Below are 15,265 nucleotides of genomic sequence, written 5' to 3' on the forward strand. Positions count from 1 at the left end.
ATATATTTAAGAAGGAGATAGATAGATTTCTAGACACAAAAGGCATCAAGGGGTATAGGGAGAGAGCGGGAATATGGTATTGAGATAGAGGATCAGCCATGATCATATTGAATGGCGGAGCAGGCTCAAAGGGCCGAATGGCCTACTCCTGCTCCTATTTTTCTATGTTTCTAATATTAGCTGCAAAAATTAACGACATACTTAGCTCCAAAGTGAATAAACTGACCTGACACGTTGATGAAGGAGAAAGCAGCTCGAAATCCCTTCAAAGCCTGGGTACCATTTGAGCTGAACTGGACCATCATGACAGTGCTGTTGCTAAGGACAGGAGGGGGTGGGCTTGAAGGGATAATTACTAGTCCTAGCCCCTTTAGGGCTACCCCGGATCAGGTGTATTCCCCAGACGTTCACTTTCAACTAAAGTTAGAGGTAGCCGAATCCTCAAGATGCTTAATTGGGTCTAAAGGTCCAGACTATCTCTCCCTAAAGGAAAGGAACAGCCTGAAGATGTTACCGTCCTCCAGATAGCACTTTTAATAAGTTTAGCTAGACTGTAACGTTCCGGATATTATGAGGGTCCGGAAAACTCCCCCAGAATTCTGCAACTCCTCGCCAAAGAGTGTACAGAGATTGAGTTCGCATGTTTGATACAGAAGTACTATGTGAGACAATTCTAAAAATATATAGATTTATTAAAGAACCGACATGTAATTTACAGTTGGTGTTTCAATCGCAATATTAACAGTTCCAAATACAAAAAGCTTACAATTCTTATTATCAGAGATCCTTATTCTCAAATCTTAACTTCGTTACATTTTTACATTTCTTAGTCTTATTCCAGGATATCCACCAAAATCAAATACAATACCGTTGATCCCCGAGACTCAAAGAGTTGTAGACTTACAGAGCTTGCCTCTGAAGCCGAGAATCGCTTTGCCACTTTACAGCGAATCTATCTTCCCATTTGAAAGTTCAATTTTTATACCCTTTCTCAGTGGTATTTCCTTTGAAGTTTTCTGCTGATGTAAGCTAATTATCTCTAGTCATTTTACTGCTGACCCCTTCTATTCTTACAGTCAGTTCAGCTGGTAGCATTAAGAATGATGTCTCTACCCTTTAGGTGTTCAAAGCTTATCATAAAAAATGGTGTGGAGCAGGTGCATCTATTTGATGTCATTCTTACCAAAGTCTACTATTTGTGTCTTTTTACGACGTGTAAATTAAAAACACCTCAACCGGGTGCACCATTGTCTTCTTAGTTACCTCAATTGGTTACAACTCAGACTCGTGTCTCCTAGGTGTTCCAAGTTCAACACAAAAACAATGTGATGGTTGGTGCCTCCCCCACTTGATGCCATTCCCACGAAGGCATATGTTTCTTAATTTTCGATGTTTGTTTACAAAGTGTACTTTAAAACACCGTAACAGGGTATACCATTGTGTTCTGTCCAAGGCTTCAGACTTTCATAGAATCATAGAAACTTACAGCACAGAAGGATTCCATTTGGCCTGTCGTGCCTGTGCTGGCTCTTTGAAAGAGCGGTCGTGCGCCCGCATTTTGCCTTCAACCTGTGAGTTCCTCATCCTCAAGAACCTGTCCAACTCCCTCTTAAAATTATTGATGGAATCAGCTTGCACTACCTTTTCAGGTTGAGCGTTCCTGATCCCCACAACTCTCTGGAGTGAAAAGATTCTCCTCATCGCCCCTCTAGACCTTTTGCCAATGATTTTGAATCTATGACCTTTGGTTATTGACCCACTCACCAGAGGGAATAGTTTTTCTCGATCTACTCTATCAAAACCTCTCATCATCTTGAAAACCTCTATTCGGTCACCTCTTAATCTTCTCTGTTCCAAGGAGAACAGTCCGAACTTCTCCAACCTCTCCTCATAACTGAAGTCCCTCATCCCTGGGAACATCCTGGCAAACCTCCTCTGTACCCTTTCACAGAATCATAGAATAGAACAGCACAGAGGGAAACCATTCGGCCCATCGAGTCTGCACCGGCTCTTTCGAAGAGCAATCCAGTTAGTCCCACTCCCCCGCTCTTTCCCCATATCCCTGCAATTTTTTCTCCTTCAAGTATTTATCCAATTCCCTTTTGAAGGCTGCACCGCCGCCCTTTCTAAGACCTTTACATCTTTCCTGAAGTGTGGTGCCCAGAATTGTCCACAATACTCCAGCTGAGGCCTACCCAGTGATTTATAAAGTTCCAGCATGATCTCTTTGCCTCTATTTATAAACCCAAGTAACCCATATGCTTTTTTTAACCACCTTATCAACTTGGCCAACCACCTTCAATCAACATAAAATCAGCTCGATAGCAAAATACTGCAGATGCTGGAAATCCGAAATAACAACAGAAAATGCTGGAAAAACTCAGCAGGTCAGGCAAAATCCGTGGAGAGAAATTTGAGTTGACGTTTCGGGTCAAAACCCTTCTTCAAAACTGGAAAGAAAATAAAATAGATCGAAGGCAAGCATTAATGTATAAACAGCTCAGGTTTATAAGGAATATGAAATAGCTCAGACAACCACAGAATGGTCAAGTTAGAACCTGCCCATAATGCAGAAGGGTCTGGCTAAGTAAGGATGAGAAAGAAAGAAAGAAAGAAAGACAGAAAGAAAAAAAGAAAGAAAGAAAGACAGAAAGAAAAAAAGAAAGAAAGAACGAACTTGCATTTCTATAGCGCCTTTCACGACCACCGGACCTCCCAAAGTGCTTTAAAGCCAATGAAGTACTTTTGAAGTGTAGTCACTGTTGTAATGGAGGAAACACGGCAGCCAATTTGTGCACAGCAAGCTCCCACAAACAGCAATGTGCTAATGACCAGATAATCTGTTTTATGATGTTGAGTGAGGGATAAATATTGGCCCCAGGACACCGGGGATAACTCCCCTACTCTTCTTCGAAATAGTGCCATGGGATCTTTTACGTCCACCTGAGAGAGCAGATGGAAAGCCTGGGAAAGAGAACACTGAGAATGTGTAGACCTTGTTAAATTAAGGTACGGGAGGCCCGGAACAATCCCAAAGTCTTCAGCAAGTGAGATAAGAGACAGGCAGTTGAGATTACATGGCCAGCAGAGTATAAGTATTGGAGGCCGGACGTCAGTCCATGGGTTACGATCTCTATCCAAAGGATTAAACGGGTGGTATTGTTTTCTCTAATGCTTAAACATTCTGTGTGTTGAGACTTAGTTGAATTCAATAAAAGATTATTCGTAACCAATTGGTGTTAAGTCCAAATTGATCTTACAGCTCCCATTATAAATGTGGATTTTGGAAGTTATAATGGGAAAAGCTGACAGGAAGTGCACACGGATGGAAGATTTCTAATATACAAATTTAATCAATGAAGAGAGCTCCATAAACATTACTCAATCTAAACGGAGTATTACTGACCTTAATCACATGGTTTTCTGGAGCTTGTATCAGCCACTGGCATCGAGTGTTACTGCTGTACTGTCGAGGGAACTGCATGCTTTGGCTTGCATCTTGCTTTGTCAACATCTCCAGAGACACACAGCCAGACCCTGGGGAGACAGAGTTCTGCAGGTTTTATTTGTAGTGTATGTGCCTTTAAGAGCCCCATGTGTGCTGTAATGCCGGTAATGGCCACTCGGGCTATATAAGCCTGTATATTGTGTTATATCCGTTAGTGCCCCTCCAGACTTTGCTTAGTAAACACCTATGAACCAACTCCTGTCTTCAGTGTCTCTATCAACACACGGACACTACAGTGGCGACGAAGTGGAAACGGACTTACCTGCAATTCGGCAGCACCTCAAGGACATCGATTCCTCGGGCGTCCAGAAGACTCAAGAAAGTGAAAGAAGCTGTGGTTTCACCAGTTGGCCAAGCTGGTGGCAGGTACTGCGCTAATCCTTCCTGGGCGTCAGGCTGGGGCTCCAGCGGCTGGTTTTACAGCTGGGCCAAGCAGCGAAAGCGGAGGCAAGCAATAACAAACGGGGAGGGAGCACTCGGGAGACGGCCGGCGCCGCAAGCAGGTCGGCGTTCAGACCTAGAGAGAAAGTCCGGCGGGAACGAGTCTCCAACTATAAATAAGTAAATTAAAAAAAGAACGGAAACCACGGGAAACAGCGTTGTCATGGGCAGCAGCAGCGGGAAAACGCGGGAAGCGCCATATCTTTTCTAAGATGCCTAAGTCTGGCAATATTGATGCTTTTGATAGCGAAATAGAGGATTGGACCACATATGTGGAAAGAGTAGAGGTATATTGCACTGCAAATGGAATAGAAGATGAAAAAAAAGCTTCAGTACTGCTGAATTTAATGGGCGCAAAGGCATACGGGCTGTTACGAAATTTAATCACTCCAGCCAAACCAAAGGACAAGGATTTTAAAGAAATTGTTGATACCCTGCAGGAGCACTTAAACCCAACACCGCTGCTGATAGCGGAACGATTCAAATTCTTCAAGAGAAATCAACACAAGAATGAAAGTAACGCTGATTACCTCACCGAATTAAGAAAGCTATCAAAACACTGCCAATTCGGGGCAGGACTAGCAGATTATCTTCGAGACAAATTCGTCTGCGGTCTCTTAAGTGAAGGAACACAAAAAAGGCTGCTTTCTGAAAAAGATTTAACACTGGACAAGGCTTTCAGTATGGCTGTATCATATGAAGCAGCAGCAAGAGGAGCTGCAGAGATACAACAAAAGACACAGGACTTCGGCACCCATGAAATGACACAGGGTTTTGAAAGATGTTATCGCTGCGGCAGATCCACCCATAACCAGAGGGACTGCTGGTTCAAGGATAAAGCATGCAGGCAATGCGGAAAGATTGGACACATTGCACGGGTATGCCGATCTGGACAAAATAAATCCACAGACAGGAAAAAAAAATCAATAAAGAAAAGTACAGAAAGGTACAAATGATGACGGACAGTAGCTCCGAAGACCAAAAGAGCGATAGCGACTCCGAAAACAAGAGACTAAGCTGTCTCAAATTACATAATGTACTTGCCAAAGATGATTACCAGACCATTTGGGTTACCCTCACGATAGCAGGGTCCCCAATTAAAATGGAGCTAGATACAGGATCAGCTCTGACCATAATAAATCAACGGGATTACGAGAGGCTATTTCCGCATATACCTTTAAAAGACACATCCATTATCTTAAAAACATATACGGGGCAGAAAGTATACCCCAAAGGAAAAATAAGGGTGCCTGTTGTATACAACGGCAAGGAAATACAAAAGTTGTATTTGTACATTCTACAAGATGGTGGCCCACCGCTGTTAGGACGTGAATGGATCAGGAAAATACGTTTAGACTGGCACTCCATTCAGGCACTGACGGTGACCAGTAAGAAAAAAAACGATGATGACATCATACCTGAACGATTAAAAGACATCTTGGCCAATGCCAAAGAAGTGTTTCAAAAGAAACTAGGAACCTTGAAAGGCATCACCGCCTCAATAAAAGTGGAAGATGCAGCAATTCCCAAGTTTTTTAAAGCAAGACCAGTGCCATACGCAATTCGTCCAGCAGTCGAGGCAGAGCTGGAGAATTTGGAAAATGCAGGCGTATTATCCAAAATAGATTGGAGCGAGTGGGCAACACCCATCGTTCCAGTCATGAAGAAAGCATTGAATAATAATAAATCTGAAGAACAGAGAAAAATTCGCATCTGTGGAGACTTCAAGGTGACTGTAAACCCGGTCCTTCACACGGTACAGTATCCTCTTCCGAGGATAGAAGATATTTTCGCCTCACTATCCGGAGGGAAACGTTTCACCAAAATTGACTTGGCACAGGCATATCTACAGATGGAGGTTGAAGAGGCCTCTAAAAAATATCTCACGATAAATACACACAAAGGTCTGTACCAGTACAATCGACTAGTTTTCGGAGTAGCATCCGTTCCAGCTATCTGGCAAAGAGCTATGGAGCAATTCCTCCAAGGGATTCCGGGTACTCAATGCTACCTGGACGACATCCTTGTAACAGGAGAAAACGACAACGAGCACCTTGCCAATTTGGAGCAGGTGCTCACTAGTCTGAGAGAACGGGGCCTACGAGCAAATCGCCCCAAGTGCGAATTTTTCCGAAATCAAATATCATATTGTGACCACATAATAAATAAGGAAGGGTTGCATAAGTCACCTGAAAAAATTGAAGCGGTCATGAAAGCCCCAGCACCTGAAAATGTTTCACAATTAAGGTCGTTCCTGGGATTAATAAATTACTATCATAAATTTTTACCGAACTTATCAACTATTCTACACCCTCTTAATGAACTGCTACAAACAGGAGTAATTTGGAAATGGAACGAAGACTGTAAACGTGCCTTCCATAAATGCAAAGACTTAATCACATCCGAAGAAGTTTTGGCTCATTACAACCCATCACTGCCAATCAGACTGGCATGCGATGCATCCCCTTACGGCATAGGAGCAGTATTATCGCATAAATTCCCTGATGGCTCGGAACGGCCGATAGCTTTTGCGTCACGCTCATTGAACTCAGCTGAGCGTAACTATGCCCAAATCGACAGGGAAGCACTCAGCCTGGTATGGGGAGTGAAGAAATTCAACCATTACCTACACGGACAAAAATTTACCTTGTTGACTGACCATCAACCCCTCATCTCCATATTCAACCCTAAAAAGGGTGTTCCCATTATGACAGCGCAAAGGCTACAGAGGTGGTCCCTTTTTCTAGGGGCACACCAATACAACATAGAATACAAAGGATCAAAACAGCATGGGAATGCTGACGGTTTATTGCGCCTACCGTTGCCAACGGTAGAAGAGGCACCTACAGTAGACCCAATGGAGATGTTCCACTCTACCATAGTGGAATGTCTACCAGTAACAAATTCTGCCATTGAAAGGGAGACGAGAAATGACCCGACTCTCTCACAGGCCTACGATTTAACAATGAAGGGATGGCCAGCACATGGCGAACCACTGTTGCCAGCATTCTCGCAAAGAAGAGAACAGCTGTCAGTGTTCCGAGGAACCTTGATGTGTGGATCCAGAGTGGTGATTCCACCCAAACTCCAGGATAAAGTGCTAAAGGAGCTTCACGAGGGGTACCTGGGTGGAGTGAAAATGAAAAACCTAGCCAGGGCGTTTGTATGGTGGCCAGGTATCGATGGAGACATCGAAGAAATGACCAAGAGCTGCCTAGGATGCCAGAAGGTCCAAAACGCTCCACCACAAGCCCCTCTACATCCATGGGAGTGGCCCTCATCTCCCTGGCAAAGGGTACACATCGACTTTGCCGGTCCATTTATGGACTCAATGTTCTTAATCGCGGTTGATGCACACTCCAAGTGGCCGGAGGTAATAAAGATGTCCTCCACCACCACAGAAAAAACCATCACAGTATTAAGAACCATATTTGCCAGGAATGGGCTGCCGGAACAGATCTGTTCTGATAATGGACCGCAATTTGTGTCCGAAGAATTCAAGAAGTTCTTAAAAAACAATGGGGTTAAGCACTACACGTCCGCCCCATACCATCCCGCCACCAATTGATTGGCTGAAAGGTTTGTCCAGACCTTCAAGAAGGCCATAAAGGCCATGGGTAATGAAGACATAAAACTTCAGCACAAGGTGGATAACTTCTTGTTCGCATACAGGAATGCAACACATATGGTTACCAACCAAACTCCCGCCATGATGTTCTTCAATAGAAACCTAAGATGCTGGCTGGATTTGGTCAAGCCCAACATCAGAAGGGACGTGGAGAACCGGCAGTTTCAAGGCATGAATGAAACGCCAACTAGAACCTTCCAGATAGGTCAACAAGTTTTGGCCCGGGACTACCGTACCGAGAAATGGCAGCCTGGAACTATCTGCACACGACTAGGACCACTGATGTATACCGTGGACATCAGAGAAAGCATAATAAGGCGCCATGCTGACCAAATCATAGAGTCAGCCGAAAAGGGACAACCTACACCACAACTCTATACGCCTAACGATGAAGTAGAGATACCCATATCTACCTCCGATCCGGTGATACTGGAACCTGATGAACCCGACACTGGCATTCAAGCCGAATCAGCCTTGCCAAAAGAACCTACTACACCACCAGAAACTGCTACACCACCGAGGCGTTATCCGGACTGAGTCAGGAAGCCTCCAGAGAGACTGACTTATAATTAATTAACTACAGCAATGTGTATATTATTTTTCTTATAATATGTAATTAATAATTACTTAAAATATGATGTACTGGTTAGCTAAAAGGGGAGGAATTGTAGTGTATGTGCCTTTAAGAGCCCCATGTGTGCTGTAATGCCGGTAATGGCCACTCGGGCTATATAAGCCTGTATATTGTGTTATATCCGTTTGTACCCCTCCAGACTTTGCTTAGTAAACACCTATGAACCAACTCCTGTCTTCAGTGTCTCTATCAACACACGGACACTACATTATTGAAACAGAGTATGACCCAGCTGAAATACTACATATTCACTTCAGCCGGGCTAGGGGACACAGATTTAAGGTTTTGGGCAAGAAATACAGGGGGGGATGTGAGGGAAAACTTTTTTACGCAGTGAGTGGTGAGGACCTGGAACTCGCTGCCGATGGAAGTGGTGGAAGCGGACACACTCAATGTTTTCAAGGGGAGACTGGATAGGCACTTGAGGGAAATAAACTTTGCAGGGCTACTGGGATAGAGCGGGGGAATGGGACTGACTGGATTGCTCCACAGAGAGCCGGCACGAACTCGATGGGCCAAACGGCCTCCTTCTGTGCCGTTGTGACTCTATTACTCTATGACTCTCCAGCCAGGGGACACAACCTCTCAACATCTATCCTGTCGAGCCCCCTCAGAATCTTACATGTTTCAATGAGATCACCTCGTATTCTTCTAAACTCCAGAGAGTGTAGGCTCAATCTACTCAATTCTATCTGATAACGCTCCTGTGAAGCGCCTTGGGATGTTTTATTACTTTAAAGGCGCTATATAAATACAAGTTGCTGCTGCTGCAGGTGCAAGTTCAGAAGCAGTTTTATTCAGTGAGTTATCATACAGTAACTATTCCCCCCAGAAGATGGCACTGTAGCTTATTACCAGCCCATCGCCCTCTTTAATTTAAACTTTTCTCTCCGTAACACTCGTTTTCCAACAGCAAGTTGCAGTTGAATTATCTGCTTTCTTAACAACTCTGGTAGATCCTCAAACAGAAACATTTCTGACACGATGGGTTTTGTTCTGTTCACCCATCACATCTAAGCTCGCGGACCCACATTGGCTCCCAGTTGAGCAATACCTCACTTAAAAAATGTTCACCCTTGTTTTCAAATCTCTCCATGGCCTCGCCCTCCTCCCTGACTCTGTAACCTCCTCCAGCCCTACAACCCTCCGAGATCTCTGCGCTCCACCAACTCTGGCCTCTAGCGCATCCCCGATTTCCATCGCTCCACCATTAGCGGTGGTGCAGCACTCCCTCAGCACTCCACTGGGAGAGTCAGCCTAGATTTTGTGCTTCGGCCTCTGGAGCGGGACTATGAACCCACGACCTTCAAACTCAGAGGCGAGAGTGCTGCCCACTGAGCCATGGCTGACTAGTGTATTGTTAAAGATTCTGCGCATTTCTTGTCCAACTTCCTGCGGTTACGATGTTTTGTTACACTTCTACGTCAATACTTATCACTGAAGCTGTTTATGTTAACATTTGGAATGGAAATCTTGTATGTAAGCAGTTGCCTGTTACCATGATGTAGTAAGTTTTCTTTTCATTCACGGGATGTGGGCGTCACTGGCAAGGCCAGCATTTATTGCCCACCTCTCATTGCCCTCCAGAAGGTGGTGGTGAGCTACCATTTCAGAGGGCAGTGAAGAGTCAAACACATTGCTGTGGGTCCGGAGTCACATATAGGCCAGACCGGGTAAGTACAGCAGATTTCCTTCCCTGAAGGACATTGGTGAACCAGATGGTGAACTACAATCCGGTAGTTTCACGGTCACCATAACTGATACTAGCTTTTTTTATTCCAGATTAATTTAATTAACTGAATTTAAATTCTCCAGCTGCCGCGGTGGGATTATGAACTGACGCCTACCGGGTCATTAGTCCAGGCCGCTGGATTACTAGTCCAGTAACATAACCACTGTGCTTCCGTTCCTTCATTAAGTAGCAGGCTCTGTGTTGGTTTGCGTTTATTAAAAGCTTGTGATTCGTTAAGGCTTTCACTTTCACTTTCTGATTGGCCCGCAGCTGGCGCTGGTGAGAGTGAGGTGCAAAGTACCGTGGGGCCTCCTGTTGCTGCTTCTTCGTCCAATCTGATCACACCTCCATTCACAGAAAGGCAACTCTTACAAGTGACAGAACCTCGTGCTCCGGGCTTTGCCTCAGGTTTCAGTAAGGGGTCGGCCATTCAGGACTGAGATGAGGGGAGATTTCTTCACTCAGAGGGTGGTGAATCTTTGGAATTCTCTACCCCAGAGGGCTGTGGAGGCTGAGTCGTTGAGTATATTCAAGACAGAGACCGATCGATTTTTCGACTCTCAGGGATAGTGGGGAAAGTGGAGTACTAGATGCCCCCTAGTGGGGAAACCTAGAACTAGGGGGCATAGTTTCAGAATAAGGGGTCCCCCATTTAAGACGGAGATGAGGAGGAACTTCTTCTCTCAGAGCCTCATGAATCTTTGGAATTCTCTACCCCGGAGAGCTGTGGAGGCGGAGTCATTGAATATATTCAAGGCGGAGATTGACAGACATTTGAACTACAAGGGAGTCAAGGGGTATGGGGAGAGAGTGGGAAAATGGTGTTGAGGACAAGATTGTATCAGCCATGATCTTATTGAATGGTGGAGCAGGCTCGAGGGGCCGAATGGCCGACTCCTGCTCCTGTTTCTTATGTTCTTATGTTCTTATGAGATGAGGTCGAAGATCAGCCGTGATCATATTGACGGGAGGAGCAGGCTCGAGGGGCCGATTGGCCGACTCCTGCTCCTGTTTCTTATGTTCTTATGTTCTTATGAGATGAGGTCGAAGATCAGCCGTGATCATATTGACGGGAGGAGCAGGCTCGAGGGGCCGAATGGCCGACTCCTGCTCCTGTTTCTTATGTTCTTATGTTTGCCTCTAATTTTTTTTCAAGGGGAGAGTGGAGAGGCACTTGAGGGAAATAAACTTGCAGGGCTACAGGGATAGAGCGGGGGAATGGGACTGACTGGATTGCTCTACAGAGAGCCGGCACGGACTCGATGGGCTCCTTCTGTGCTGTTATGACTCTATGACTATATGATGCTATGAAGGACCATAGAATCTTACAGCTCAGAGGGAGGCCATTTGGGTCATGGTGTCAGTGCCGACTCTTTGAACGAGCTGTCCAATCAGTCCTGCTCCCCACAGCCAACGTTCCCTTTAAGCCGAAGCCGCGCAGCCAGCTTTGACGGCTTTGAAGTAGAAAAACCGTGCATGCGTGGTATTCCGAATGGGCTGTGCACCGAAAACAAAATTTACAGGGAACATTGCCCACAGCCCTGCAAATTTTCCCTTTTCGAGTATTTATCCAATTCCCTTTTGAAAGTTATTATTGAATCTGCTTCCACCGCCCTTTCAGGCAGCGCATTCCAGATCACAACACCTCGCTGCGTAAAAACAATTCTCCTCATCTCCCCCTCTTGTTCTTTTGCCAATCACCTTAAATCTGTCCTCTGGTTACCGACCCTCCTGCCACTGGAAACAGTTTCTCCTTATTTACTCCATCAGAACCCTTCATCATTTTGGACATCTCTATGAAATGACCCCTTGGATAAAATATTTCAACAAAAATTAAAAAGGACTGAACATTAAACATTTGACCAAATCGCCAACCGTTCCTTTGGCTGTGGTTTTGTGTCAAATGAGTTTGAAGCAGCAACAACAACAACAACAACTTGCATTTATATAGCCACATAAGGAGATATTAGGACAGGGAAACAGAAGCCTGGTCAAAGAGGTAGGTTTCAAGGAGCGTCTTAAAGGAGGAGAGAGAGGCGGCGAGGTTTAGGGAGGGAATTCCAGAGCTCAGGACCTTGGCAGCTGAAGGCACGGTCACCAATGGTGGAGCGATTAAAATCGGGGATGCGCAAGAGGCCAGAATTGGAGGAGCGCAGAGATCTCGGAGGGTTGTAGGGCAGGAGGAGGTTACAGAGATAGGGAGGGATGAGGCCATGGAGGGATTTAATCACAAGGATGAGAATTTTAAAATCGAGGCATTGCTGGACCGGGAGCCAATGTAGATCAGCGAGCACAGGGGGTGATGGGCGAACGGGACTTGGCGTGAGTTAGGACACGGGGCAGCAGAGTTTTGGATGAGCCCAAGTTTACGGAGGGTGGAAAAAAATCTACCTAACAAAAATCAATCAATCTCAGTCTTGAAAGCTCCAATTGTCCCAACATTATTATCATTAAAACAAACCGATTCCATATAGATTGATGAAAGGTACCTCTCAGTGTGCCGGGCTGCACTGCTTTGTATTGAACAGAGAACCCAGCTCCAAAATTATTCAAGTCAGATATGAACTTGAGTGTCACATTGTTGGTGCTGATCACAAGCGGTGAGGGAGGAATTGAGCCACAGAACGTACCTGATGAGAGAATGCATTGATTATTGCAGAGCCTCGGCATAAACATTCACAAAGTCAATGGTTAGACATTTCTCTCTGACACTCCAGTGCGGTACCGAGGGAGTGCTGCACTGTTGGAGGAACCGTCTTTCACATGAGGCGTTAAACCGAGGCCCCGACAGCCCTCTCCCAGGTGGATGTAAAAGATCCCATGGCCACTATTTCGAAGAAGAGCAGGGGAGTTATCCCCTGTGTCCTGGCCAATATTTATCCTTCAACCAACACCACTAAAAAACAGATTATCCAGTCATTATCACGTTGCTGTTTGTGGGAGCTTGCTGTGCGCAAATTGGCTGCCGTGTTTCCTCCATTACAACAGCGACTACACTTCAAAAGTACTTCATTGGCTGTAAAGCGCTTTGGGACGTCCTGAGGTCGTGAAAGGTGCTATAGAAATGTAAGTCTTTTTTTTATAGATTTTAAGTTTGATTATAGTTTTATAATCCACAGAAGTCAGGAATCCATCTTGGGCACTAGCGCAAGACGACCGATAGCGAATCGGCAGCGCGCCCAATTTTGTTTTCCTTTACCGATTCGCAATCAACAACAACAACCTGCATTTATATAGCGCCTTTAGTGTAATAAAACGTCCCAAGGCGCTTCGCAGGAGCGATTATCAAACAAAATTTGACACCAAGCCACATAAGGAGATAATAGGACAGGTGACCAAAAGCTTGGTCAAAGAGGTAGGTTTTAAGGAGCATCTTAAAGGAGGAGAGAGAGGTAGTGCAATTAAAACCGGGGATGCTCAAGAATTGGAGGAATGCAAAATGGGAAGATAGCGAATGGGCACTGGGACAGAAAACTGGGTGGGGTGTAAGACAAGCGGTCGATTCGCTATAACCCGTTTTGCGCTACCACCCTGGATGGTCTTCTAAACCCATTAGCTGTGATTGGCCGGCTGCAGTTTTGATACAGAACAAGTGAATTATGCAAACTATCACAGGAAACTGATACACAATGCAAGACACAGAATCCGATTTGCTGATTTAGGGCTGGATTTTACCAACCTCGGCGGGTCCCTGGCGGGCAGCGTTGGTGGCGGGTCCCGGCCTCACTGTTGGCTCCAGCCCGCTGTGTAGAATGACTTTCCCCTGATTGGGCTTGATAAGCCCGCCCAGCGCGTTTGTCAGCCAATTGAAGAAAGTGGGTATGGTGACATCATTTGATGACACGTCCTTCCTTAAAGGGCTTCCTTAAAGGGACCATGACCAAATTTATTTTGACATTTGTACTGTCAGTGTTCTACAGCATTGAGGTGCTACAAACACTGACAAGCACTGCACAAAGGTACAGGGCTGCACACAGGCTCTCCCATGTCTCCCTCCATATGCTTATGGAAGGAGTCACAGCACGCAGGGAGGTCCTCTTCCCTTCCAGGAGATCAACGCAGCCTGGTTGCACATTGCACAAGAAGGCACAAGCAGGGATGTCGTCAGGAGGACCAGGCTGCAGTGGCGCAAGCCTTTCAATGATATCAGTAGATCACGAAACGCTACTGCAATGCCACACTCAACCTCATCCTGCTGTGCCACTCATCACATCCCCATCACTCTGCCTTCTCTACCCTACTCCTGCACATCCTTACTCACACCAACTTAGCTTGCACCTCCACCCATCTCCCACTATCTACATTATCACTTCCCCATCTCACTAGCCACCCTTCACACTCACCCTTGTCCTAGTCCAATGTTACCAACTAACAACACACAAGGGTAGACACTTGGGTGTTTTATGCAATGTTCATGTAAAGTTTCTGTTAATGTGCTGTCAAACATTGAAATCTTTATTTTCAACACTTTGCGTTCTTGGACAGATTTGTGTGCACCTTTGGAAGTGGCTTAATGAGTTGCAGTGAACGGTGAGACATAACGGTACCCGCCCCCCACAATGGTCATGAATGTGAAAGGAATGGCTTGGGTATTGTAGGGATGTTTTATGGCGTTGGTGTGGGGTGGTGCCAACCTGGCGCATCATGTGGTAGCCAGGGTGTACAGTGTCAAGTGAAGTGAATCTGGCCATGGTGAGGCCATCCCTGGCCTCCCAGGCAGCAATGTGGTCGGGTGCTGATGCCCTCTGACCTGTGCAGCATCAGGTGATTGTGGAGAAGGTTGGTGTTGTTACTGGTGCTGCTGGTGTGCCTGGTGCTGCTGGTGTTGGGACTGATCGTGGTCAGATTCTGAGGACCAAGGTGAGAGAGTTTCAAGGGCACCCATGCTGATGGAATAGATGGCAGGTGAAGTAGAGATGACAGAAGCGGACTGTCAATGGTGGGAGAGGTAATGAGGTCAGACTGGATGGAGACTTGTGTAAAGACTTGCAGCATTCTGAATCTGTAGTGGAAATGCAGTTTAGAGAAGCTAGTGGCTAAGGGAACATTTCTCAATCAGCTGGGAGCTTTGACTAGACATTTGAAGCTGTCAACTCATCAGCTGATTCAATGGTCAGTGACCTCCCACCTCAGCTTCACAGACGAAGTCTAGGCACAGCGGGAAACCGGTGGGCAACCTGTCAAAATCAAAAAGCTGGGGAAAAAAGCATTGTTAAGTGGCTGTAAACAAGTCACGAATGATTTCAATTGCCACACCCGCCGCTGCTTGTTGGGTCTGCTCAGCGCTGGCAGACCCGACATTGGGGAAAGGCGCGTGGCGGC

The sequence above is a fragment of the Somniosus microcephalus genome, chromosome 17, assembly GCF_052327205.1.
Source record: "Somniosus microcephalus isolate GS21.2 chromosome 17, FLI_Smic_1.0, whole genome shotgun sequence".
NCBI lineage: Eukaryota > Metazoa > Chordata > Chondrichthyes > Squaliformes > Somniosidae > Somniosus > Somniosus microcephalus.